This window comes from Hipposideros armiger, unplaced genomic scaffold, assembly GCF_001890085.2.
Source record: "Hipposideros armiger isolate ML-2016 unplaced genomic scaffold, ASM189008v1 scaffold_167, whole genome shotgun sequence".
NCBI classification, from domain to species: Eukaryota; Metazoa; Chordata; class Mammalia; order Chiroptera; family Hipposideridae; genus Hipposideros; species Hipposideros armiger.
This window is the reverse complement of record NW_017731517.1, coordinates 970,219-981,860: the sequence shown is the minus strand read 5'-3', so window position 1 is coordinate 981,860 and position 11,642 is coordinate 970,219. Positions and strand designations below refer to the sequence as shown.

At 44.3% G+C, this 11,642-nt stretch overlaps 1 protein-coding gene across 1 annotated transcript in view; it reads right to left on the bottom strand.

The window, feature by feature from the left end:
- Window positions 1–11,642, bottom strand: part of SLC35F3 (solute carrier family 35 member F3) — a 316,125-nt gene that overhangs the window by 84,377 nt on the left and 220,106 nt on the right. The window lies entirely within an intron of this gene.

Genomic DNA, 11,642 nt, shown 5'->3' with positions numbered 1-11,642 from the left:
GTTAAAAAGCAATGACATACCTACTGCATCACTGGCCCAGTGATCCCTGAGTGACCACCAAGTCCCCAGGGACATTTATCCCAATGACAGTACATCACCAAAGGTGCCCTGCCATTGTCCCTGCAGGTAGGATGCACAGGGATTATGTGGCCTCAGAACTCCAAAGGCCTATGGGCATCTCATTCACACACATCAGCTTTGGTCCCAGTCTCCAGAAAATCTGAAGGTTCAGTGGTGATTCAAGGCAGGGTTTTTTTTTTTAATTTTTTTTAATTTCAATTTTATTGGGGAATTGGGGGAGGGGACAGCTCTGGGGAATCGGGGAAGGGGAACAGACAAGTTGCTGTCCCTTTGTTCTTCAGTCTAGTTGTGGAGGATGTTGCTTCACTGGCCTATGTTGGTATTATGATCATTGTGCTCTTCCCGGCTGAGGCAGTTGGTCGCCAGCCATTGGAAGGTGGCTCACGGCAGCTCTCGCTGGCTACTGGCCACTCATGGCAGCCGAGCCCCAGGACAAGCTGCTTTTCACCATCTTAACTCTAGAGGGCAGCGTCACTGGCCCATGTGGGATCTGAACTGACGGCCCTGCTGCTCAGAGCTTGCGTCCCAAGCCAACTCTTAACCAACAAGCCACTCGGCTGGCCCAAGGAGGGTTTTGTTGTTACTGTTAGGTCCTTACCACCCAGCATTTCAGAGCCTCCCACTATACCAGGTTTCCTGTCTTGAAGTTGATATTCTACTGTACAATGTCATTCTCATCCTCCAGAAGGGTAACTTCTTGGAGCGGTAGAGTCCGACTGACCTGAGAGCAACAGGGTTTCCATAGCTTGGCACCTACCAGCTGTTTCTGGTAACATGGACCTGCACAAACCCAAGTCTCTGGAGGAAGTGGTTTCTACAAGCTGCTCTTGTAGGATGCTTGTTATTACAGCCTGATGAACAGCATTGCCCCTGAGTCTCCAAAAAAGCCAGGGTTTCGCTGGGTTGTATCCTCAGGACTATAACCAAGGAAAAGATTTTAGGGTCTCTGCAGAGCCCTCTAGTGGTAGCCTCCACACCATACACCTCCCACAGGGAACTTGTCCCAAGACCCCTAGAGATGACACCATAATACGTCATTAAGCCATTCCCTTCTTTATAAAAGCCATTCCGTTATTTGTAAAAATCAAGCACAAATAAGCGTAAAACAAAAGAGTCTCATTTATGTATTAAGTACGATCTTTTATGACAACATAATGTTCCTATGTGTTGTTTCAAGTTCATCAATCAATATTTATTATATACACCATGACTAAAATATCACATAACAGTACCCATTTTTTGAGCATTTATTATGTATCAAGTACTGTGTTAAATGCTTTACATAAATCATTTCATTTCCTACTCACAAAGCTCTGTAAGATTGTTGTTAACTCATTTTACATCTGGGGGAACTGAGGCTAAGAGAGGTTAAATAAAATGTTCCAAGTCATAGTAACTGGCTGAGCAGGGATTTAAATCCAAGTCTGATGAATCAAAAACCTGTACTTATACCTGCTACGCTATTCTCTTATACAGTAGTGGTCCCCCCACCATCCGTGGTTTCAGTTACTGCAGTAAACAGCAGTCTGAAAGGTTAAATGGAGAACTCCAGAAATAAACAGTGCCTACATCATTTACTTCACTTCATCTCATCACACAGGCATTTTATCATCTCATCATCACAAGTAGAAGGGTGAGTACAGTACAATAAGATATTGAAAACAACATTCACATAACTTTTATTACAGTATATTGTTATAATTGTTCTATTTTAGTATTACTTATTGTTAGTAATCTCTTACTGTGACTAATTTATAGATTAAACTTTACCATGGGTATGTATGTATATAGGAAAAAACAGTATATATAAGGTTCAGGCAACCACTGGGGTCTTGGAACATATCGCCTGTGAATAAGGGGGGACTGCTATATTAAAAATGTAAAATACAAAAATTCCACATAGGTATTCCAATCCATGTGGATGGTACATGTAACCCAGAACCCATTTCCTTTCATTTGAATGTGGCTTTGATAGATTTCATCATGCTCGCATGCCTCCTGGAGGACCTGGGCTGTGCCTGTCTGGGTAATCCCCAGCACTTCAAATTAGCCTGTCCATACTCATTCTACTGGGCAGGTCACAACAAAATACCCAATAAATATTTGTCTGTTTGACTTTTTTAGATATCTACTTTCTACATATTGCAATGTCATGTGCAAGTCAAATAGATAACAATTAAATATTGTTAAATATCCCTGTCTAACTTCACTCATTAAATAACTGTTACCTAAACTTTTTTTTTCCCTGTGCAGGATACCCCAGGATATTTTGATATCCAAGAGGTCATCATCTCCTCATGTCTGTCAACTTCCACTTATCAAAGAGGCGGTACCAATTGTCATCTCAACTTCCTCCCCTTAATTTTAAGTATTGAGTGCTGTTTCTTTTTTTTCTACACTTTTTTAACTCTTTTTTAACTCTCTCAGCCTTGTGTGCTCTCTTAACTTGTGTTTCAACCCAAACATCTTACCTCCTTCTTCCATCCCCAGGAGAAAAAAACACAACCTTCTATACTCCTTTTTAAATCAGAGCTCCTGCTGCTTGATCATCCGAGTACTGATACTCTTCAGTACACACCTTTTTTTTGGAGTGGGCGTGCTGGGGGTGCAAACTAAAAAATTCACATAAATAAAATTATTCTAGAAAGTTAACTGTGCACTAGTATGCAAGCACAAACTAGTATTTTGAGAATTCTAACAATTTAAAACTCTGTGCTGCCTTTCAGTGGCTGACAAGCTGGAGAGATCCCGGCTAGCTGAAGACGTCGAATCTCATTGTCCTCCCAGCCCTTTGACCCTCTCCCGAAGGCTCTCAATAAAATGGTTTGATTCCCCTCCCCCCAAAAAACAAAACAAACAAACAAACAAAAAAATCCCAACTCTGTGCTGGGGTTAGGCTATCATGACCTAACTTGGTGATACCCGTAAAGTCACACATAAAGAATAGCTAGCAAAGGATCCAAGGTGGCAGAGTAGATGAACACTGTGCTTGCCTGCTCCCATGACCACATTAAAATTTCAACTAACTTAAAGAACAATCAACCTGGAGAATCATATGAAGTCTAGCTGAACAGAAGTCCTATAAGTAAGGATATAAAGAAAAAGCCACATTGAGACTGGTGGGAGGGCAGAGGACTTCACACCTGAATATGGTGGTTGAGAATCAGGAGGGACATCTCTGCAGCCAAGGTTCTCCCTGGAGGAGTGAGGGACCCCTGCCTCACACTATGCTACCCAGCCCGGAGTACTGGAGTCAGGAAGAGGAGACCCCACAACATCTGTCTGTGAAAACCAGTGGGGTTTCTGACCATCAGGGTGGGATGGAAGGCTGCGGGAAACCCAGATGTCCTCTTAAAGGGCCTTCACACAGACTTACTCGCTTACAGGCACTCAACCCTGAGCTCTGGTGGAGGTACAGTGACTTAGGAGGAGTCAAGAGACATACAGGGAGACACTGAATTGTGTGCCTGCAGGGCAAGGTCTGCAGAAACAGCTACCATTTTCCCTGTGTGGGGTCCTCTTCCCGTGCAGTCAGCAGGTGGGCGCCATCTTTCTTGTGTTGAGCCCTCCCCCACACAGCCAAATCTGAATCATTGGCCTGGTGAGTTCCATTGCTCCACCTGCTGACTCCCTGGGAGCCCACCCCACCAAACTCTTGAACCATGAGACTATCAGGGTCTGAGCCTTATGGGAGCTGGCAGGCGGCAGTAGGCCTCAGAGTGCCCTGGGCTTTCTGTGGAGCTACCCCAGGCCTGGTACTAATGGTAGCTATCCTCAGTTCAGCCTCTCCCACATGTCTCCAGGTCCAGAAGAGAGGGAAACCAACTGAGGATTGCTTTATAGCTCCTACCAGGTAGTCCCCAGCTGGTCACAAGCAGTGGCTGACCTGGGCCTGCACCAGAGCCCCTCCGAGACAGCCCCAGAACCAACATATCTGGAGGTTGGCTTCAGACCACAGCAGAGCACCACTCAATTAGCCCCATAAGCAGCACACCCAAATGGCAGTCTAAGCAGGCACCAGAGCCCCACTGGGGCTAATCCTCCTCCATGGGGTAAGCCCCACTCCCCTCACAGAAGCTTATAGGCTGTGGACGTGGCCAAAGCCCACAGCCAGTCAACATGACATGTCAATAGCAATCAAGGCTCAACTATAACAGGACAGTACACACAATAGACACTCCTGTAGTACCCGAGCAGGTGACAGGGGAACTACACCACTGGGCCCCACAGAGCACTTACTACATAAGGCCCCAAAACAAGTTTCAATAAATTTAAGAAGACTGAAATCCTATCAAGCATCTTTTCTGACCACAATGGCATGAAACTAGAAGTGAATTACAAGAAAAAAAACATAAAACACACAAACATATGGAGGCTAAGCATGCTGCTATATAATGAATAGGTCACAGTGAGATCAAAGAACAAATCAACAGATGCCTCAGGACAAATGAAAATGAAAACACAATGATCCAAAATATACGGGACACAGTGAAAGCAGTCCTACGAGAGAAATTCTTAGGACACAGTGAAAGCAGTCCTATGAGGGAAATTCATAGCTAAAAGGAAAACACTTTTAGCTTTTCTCTGTTGAGTATGATGTTAGCTGTGGGTTTGTCATATATGGCCTTTATTATATTGAGGTGTGTTCCCTCTATTCCCACTTTGCTGAGAGTTTTTATCATAAATGGATGCTGGGTTTTGTCAAATGCTTTTTCTGCATCTATTGATATGATCATATGATTTTTATTTTTCATTTTGCTTTTGTGGTGTATCACAGTAATTGATTTGTGAATATTGAGCCCACCTTGCATCCCAGGAATAAATCCCACTTAATCGTGGTGTACTATCTTTTTAATGTATTGATGAATTTGGTTTGCTAATATTTTGTTGAGGATTTTTGCATCTGTGCTCATCAGGGATATAGGCCTATAATTTTCTTTTTTTTGTAATGTCATTGGTTTTGGAATCGGGAATAGTGGCCTTGTAAAATGAGCTTGAGAGCTTACTCTCCTCTGGAATATTTTGGAATAGTTTGAGAAGAATAGATATTAATTCTTCTTTGAATGTTTGGTAAAATTCACCTGTGAAGCCTTCCAGTCTACGACTTTTGTTTGTTGGGAGTTTTTTGATTACTGATTCGATTTCTGTAGTGCCAACTGGTTGGTTCCGATTTTCTGTTTCTTGATTCGGTATTGGAAGATTGTGCTTCTAGGAATTTATCCAGTTCTTCCAGATTGTCCAATTTGTTGGCATATAATTGTTTGTAGTATTTTCTTATAATCCTTTGTATTTCTGTGGTGCCAGTTGTCATTTCTCCTTTTTCTTTTCTGATTTTATTTATTTGGGTCCTCTTTGTTTTTTTCTTGATGAGTCTGGTTAAGAGTTTACCAATTTCGTTTATCTTTTCAAAGAACCAGCTCTTGGTTTCATTGATCTTTTGTATTGATTTTTTCAGACTCTATTTCATTTATTTCCACTTTGATCTTTATTATTTCCTGTTTTCCACTCACTTGGGGCTCTGTTTATTGTTCTTTTCCTAGTTCCTTTAAGTGTGAGGGTAATTTATGTATTTGAGATTTTTCTTTACTGAAATGAATTTCCCTCTTAGGAACAAGACAAAGGATGGACTGCCTTCTTACTCCATGTACAAGAATAAACTAAAAATGGATTAAAGACTTAAATGTAAGACCTGAAACCATAAAACCCCTAGAAGAAAACATAGGCAGTAAATTCGCTGACATTGGTCATAGTAATATTTTTTTCTGACCTATCCCCTTGAGCAAGGGAAACAAAAGAAAAAATAAACAAATGGGACTACTGAAAAGTTTTTGCACAGCAAAGGAAACCACTAACAAAATGAAAAGACAGCCTACTGCCAATGACACATCTGATAAGGGGTTAATATACAAATTTTATATTAAAAAAAAACCTCATACAACTCAGTACCAAAAAACAACGATCCAATTAAAAATGGGCAGAGGACCTGAATAAATAATTCTCCAAAGAGGATATACACATGGCCAATAGATATATGAAAAGATGCTCAACATCACTGATCATCAAAGAGAAAGGTAAACTAAAACCACAATGAGATATTAACACAACCTATCAGAATGGCCATCATCAATAAATCAACAAAAAACAAGTGTTGGCAAGGATATGGAGAAAAGGGAACCCTCATGCACTGTTGGTAGGATTGCAAATTGGTATAGTCACTATGGAAAACAGTCGGAGGTTCCTCAAAAAATTAACAATACAACTACCTTATGACCCAGCAATTCCACTTCTGGGTATTTATCTGAAGAAATCCAAAACACTAATTCGAAAAGATATATGCACCCCTATGTTCATTGCAGCATTATTTACAATAGCCAAGATATGAAAAAAACCTAAGTGGCCCATCAATAGATGACTAGATAATGTGATACACACACACACACACACACACACACACACACACACACAATAGGATATTACTCAGCCATAAAAAATGAAATCTTACCATTTCTGACAACATGGATGGACTTAGAGGGTATTATATTAAGTGAAATAAGTCAGAATGAGAAAGACAAATATCATATGATCTCACTTATATGTGGAACCTAAAGAACAAAATAAATGAACAAATGAAAGAGAAATAGACTCACAGATGCAGGGAACAAACTGATGGTTGCCAAAAGGGAGGGGTGTTGAAGAGCTGGGTGAAAAAGGTGAAGGGATTAAGAAATGCAACTGGTAATTAAAAAATAGTCATGGGGATGTAAAGTAAAGCATAGGGACTATAGTCAATAATGTTGTAGTAACTATGTATAGTGCCAGGTGGGTACTAGAGTAGTCAGGGAGATCACTGCATAAATTATATCAATGTCTAACCACTATGCTCTATACCTGAAACTAATATGAAATAAGACTGAATGTCAACTGTAACTGGAAAAATAATAATAATAATAATAATAATAATAATAATAATTTTTTATTTTAATTAACAAGGGTTGGGTTTTGTGCTCTTAACTTACAGTCCAAACACTGAAGTAAGTTCACGGAAGATACAGAGAATAACAAGCCTTTGATGTAGGACTTAAAAACCATGAGCGTGCGTTTTACACTCCCTGGCTCATCCCTAATAGCCCACTCTTACTGGCAAACCAAAGAGAAAGGAAGTAAGCGAGGAATCCCTGATGAGAAAAACGAGGAAACAACCAGTTTGTCCTACCACCAAGTGGCCATATTTAGATTGCAACCCACATGTGGAACCGGCCATGGCCCCTTAGGAGGAGAAAGGCGGACAGGCCCGGGGTGGCGCATTAGAAAGGCGGTAGCATTAGGAACCGGTAGCCTGACCAATTCCTCACATTCTAGAGGCTCCCAGCCCTGGGCCTGTATTGATCTGTAAATAACCTGTGTTGCCCAAACAACCTGTTCCAGCCTTCCTGCACTGACACATGCTTCTGCCATGTGGTGGTTACTGCCAACCTTCCCTTTGATCTGGCATGTAAAATGTCTCTAGTCCCACCGCACTGTTCCAAGAAGGCATCCGATCTCTTGGGCGGGTTTAAGTCGTACTTATGATTCCCTTGAGGCCAAGTCAGCATGGAACAGTCAACAGCTCGAGTCTGAGCTCCATCTCTGCCCATCAGAGTGGCCGACCTCCAGTGGTCACTCAGCCCATGCTGGCCTCAGTTTCCTAATTTGGGCATGAGAGGGGTGGACCCTATTGGCAGTTTTCAAACTGTGTTTCCTGGTCACTGTGCAAAGCAATTCTCCTTTTATCTGTTGGGGTTCCACGTTAGATTTAGTTTATAAAAATGTTGTCGCTGTAAAAGAAAGTTTTGAAAATTATTGACTGGATAATCTCCAAAGTCCTGTTTGGCTTCAAAATGTGGGGTATATGAAATTATCTTCCTAGATAAGACAACTGTCACTGCCTCCAAAGATCTTAAAAGAACCTTATCCTTCCTTTATGAATATCTCCAGTTAAGTAGACTCTTGCTTTATGTGGTTTTCTCACTTTTTTGACATAGTCAGAAATATATTTACATTTGTCAAAATTCATAGAGTTGTACACTACAAATGATGAGTTTTATAGTTCGTAAATTATGTACCAATGTAAAAATTGGGGAAAATGTATTTTCCATATATAAACACATATATAATGAAATTGAATATTTGATAAAATACTACCCTTACCATGTGTGAACATTTCTATTCTATTCTATTCTATTCTATTCTATTCTATTCTATTCTATTCTATTCTATTCTTTTCTGAACTTCCACTGCAAAAAAAAAATGCTGATTGTAACCAACTAAATTTGTGTTTACTATGTTATGATCCACTCATGTCTCATAATCCACGTGGTTTAAAAAATACTGTTACAAATTATATCTTTTGTAAATTATGGAAAGACCTTTACTTAATCCGTTCAAAATAAATAATAAAAAATTTAAAAGCCAGCCAGGATTTTCAATAGTCAGAAAACAGACCAGTTCAATTAATTCACTCTGAAATACAAACCTTGTTTCATAGTCCTTTACAGTATAACACAGTAAGAATAACAAGTGATTTTTGTGGTTACCAATGTTCACAAATAATGACTTAAAGTAGTTCCAGGAACCAGAAATGGAGTTTTACCCAAATAAGTCAGTCTGCAGCATTCAGAAGCGTTGCCAGTGGAGCCAGCGCCGGTGTTTCAAACAGGAGAGAAAGTCTCATGACTGAAAGAAATGAACTCCCATTGCGGGGCAGCTCATTTTCCCAATCTGGCAGGAGTGACTGGTCACCTTCCTCACTGACTCCAGGAACAAGCACAGGGAATGAGAACCATTAGACAGAGGAAGGACTTGGTGGCCTTCCTTATCTCCACGTGTCCCTTCTCCTCAGCAATGTGCATCCCCAGGACAAACTCAGACTCATTAGGGTCCCACTCGGATCTCTCCTCTTTCTCTAGGGAGGAATGTCAAGGTTGGATAGCTCCAGGCAGGACATCAAGAGGCAGGATCCCTGAATGGCAGCAGTGGGCTTCCAGACACATGCCTTCCAGGCACCTCCATGACTGGTCCATGGAGGCTAGGCAACATGCTTGGCCCAGAGCCAGGGTCATGATGAACAGCAGGAGAGGCACAGAGATGCGAGTGGGACTCCCGGTTGCTTCTTTTGTGGCACTTCATCAGGTGCCTGTCCTGTGCTCAGTGGCAGACACAGGGTGTGGCCCTCTCCAGGACCAGGCCACAGCAGCTGCCCTGGGAGAGCAGTATGGCCACGAGGGAGCTCCTGGATGGACCCCTGGGGTAGGCCGCTCCTCCCTGCCCTGGGACCTTCAGAGACCTAGCTAGGTGCCAGCACAGGTAAGAGTGTGGAGGGACTACACAATGTCTGGTCCTCAGTCGGTACTCAAGAAATGATGATTCTCGTCCACCTTGGGAAATGGACACACCAGCTTCCACAAATTCCTTCCAACGCTGGGAATCGGTATGGAGAGGCGGCACTGCTTATAGATGGTTTCATTTGGGCAAGCTGTTTAATCTCTTCATGCTCAGCCATTTCGTCTTTAAAATGGAGATAAGAATAGTACATACTTTACGGTTGTTGTGAAGATGAAAGGAATTCATACATGTAAAGTGCTTATTACAGGACCTGGTGGTGGGTACCAGAAGCACTCAGAACACGTCAGTCACGATTTTCAGTCTCTCTCCCACCAGGTTCCTTAACAGGGAGGGGCCATCTCTGGTGTGTGCATCTCCAGTGCCTAACACAGTATATAGCTTATGTAGGAGGTGCCAAAGCAGGAGGAAGGGACTCACAGGACCCAGCTTTCTAGAGTTTTCTAGAATTGTCTGAGCCACCCTCCTCCCAGCCTACCCCTTTCTGCCTGTGGTACCAGGAGTGAGGAAACCTGCTGGTCGACTCCCTTCCGCTCAGGGCTCTCACCTCCCACTGGCTTCATCTCAGAGGAAGCGCTTTGGAGGCTAGGACACTGGACTCAAGGTGAGGTGAGAGATCTGATGCCATTTCGTTCCGAAATAGCTGCCTGCTTGTGTTCCGGCTGACTCATCGACCACAGCTGGACTCCTGTCCGATGCCTCTGCTCTGCCTCCTGTGGAGTGGGAACTAGAACACTGACCTACATCGGATCCTTGTCCACACCAGGGGCAGGCTCCCTGGACTGGCGTTTGTTTCCAAGGGTGAACCAAGGGGACTGGCCATCAGACTTGGCCTTGGCGAAGGAGCCTGCTCCAATCTTTGGCTCCTGAGTGCAGGGTGGGCTGGGACCACAGTCAGCGAGCACACAGGGGGCTCCAGGTTGGGCAGAGAGTTTCAGAAGTTCCGATCTGAGGTCAGGACCTTCTCTGGACTTGGCCAGCCCTGCACTTCTCTGAAGCCAGTGATCATCTCTGCCCTGCCCTGAGGTTACTCATAGACTCGCTTCCGCTTCCTGTTGGGCTGTAATGCTGTGAGGCAGGGCCATGCTCAGAGCCGGGCAACAGCAAGCATCACTAGGACACAAACATGCAGGGACTGGCAGGTGGGCGGGGCAGGTACTGTCAAGATCAAGCCCCAGACACAGTCCCTCAGGGATCAGGAAGTCCTGCCCACTCGTCAGAGGAGCTCCAGGCAGCGACCGCCCCCCTTTGTGCAGTGACCCCTGAACCCCGCTGGCTCTTTGCTCTCCTGAGGGCCTGGCTCTCCTGCCTGGTCCCCGTGTGGGCTGGCAGAGCTAGGAAATCACTGAGCCCTCCTGATCCCTGCCAGCTCTGCCCCTCCACGTGCCCTAAAATCACCAGAAGCCCCAAGTGTCATGGACACTGTGTAACATGTTCCTTTGTGGGGCTGGTGAAGGCGTTTACAGTCTCACACGGAGGTGCCTGAAAACTAAACACACCGTCTACCCCCCACATGTCCATCCCAGCAGCTGCTACAGGCCCACACAGCACGTCCCCCTCAGGTGACACCTCCTCCCTTCCTCCCCATCCACACGGACCCTCACCTTCTCCTTCCTCAACCCAGTGCTCCTGACACGGCCCCAGCTCCAGGCCCACTGCCCTTCGCGCCCAGCAGTACCTCCTGGAAAGTGTCCTCTGATGACCTGCCCTGAGAGGGAGCCCCTGGAATTCCAGTAACTAAAGCCCCTTCCTGGCTACACCTGCTCCCATGAAGTCTTGGTCTGGGCTTGTTTTGCCCCTAAGGAGGATCTTTTCTTTGGGTTTTGGTGTGCTCTGCTCCCCACCCTGAAAAACATGCCAACTGGCTCACAGCAGACGGTGTGACTCTTGGGGGCCCTCAGGTCCTGCCCAGGCTTGGGCAGTTTTCTTCCACCTCAGGCTGGCTTCTAAGAAAAGGGAGGGGGATGAAAAGCGTGGAGGCTTCTAAGAAAAGGGTAGAGGCCAAGGAGGCCGGGGTCTTGGAGTAGGAGGGTCAGAGTGTGACTAGCTTTGCTGGTGGCAGCCTTCTCTTAGCCATTACTTCACTGACCACCTTCAATTAAGTGCATATTTTTTTGGGGCGGTGGGGGGGGGCCTACCTACTCGGTGACAATGAAGGTGAGTTCTGATGGGCGACACTCCAT